We start from the raw sequence: 485 nt of genomic DNA, 5'->3' as shown, positions 1-485 counted from the left end.
AGCGGAAAAAGGGGCGGGCTGTACAGCATCTGGTCCAATCAGAAACAAGAGCGAGTCTGACCTTCGATTGAGACGCAAACACATGGATGATGGCAAAATGCCCACAGTATGCTCAATTACATCACCTTTACAACTTTAAACATGAAATCTGTAACTCTTAATGCACTTACACGCAGTAAGATATACATTTACATACAGCTAAAGTATTTTTATTTTTTATTTTTATACTCTTTATTGATCCCCAATGGGGAAATTACAATTTAAGATGTTTACAGGTTTTACAAGGTCTGGAATAAATACTGTATGGATCATGTAATACGTTTATTGATGTACATCACACAATTCATGTACATGTTTGCACCTAACAAAACAATGTCAAAAAGCAAAGAAAACTATTTAAAAGAGTAAATTTGATATGTTGGTTATTTTTCAATTAATCTCTTATAAAAAGTGATTTTTCGTCTATGACACGTGTCAAAGTCAAG

The sequence above is a fragment of the Sander lucioperca genome, chromosome 5 (genome assembly GCF_008315115.2).
Source record: "Sander lucioperca isolate FBNREF2018 chromosome 5, SLUC_FBN_1.2, whole genome shotgun sequence".
NCBI lineage: Eukaryota > Metazoa > Chordata > Actinopteri > Perciformes > Percidae > Sander > Sander lucioperca.
The sequence above is the reverse complement of the archived record's forward strand: the minus strand, read 5'-3'. Positions refer to the sequence as shown.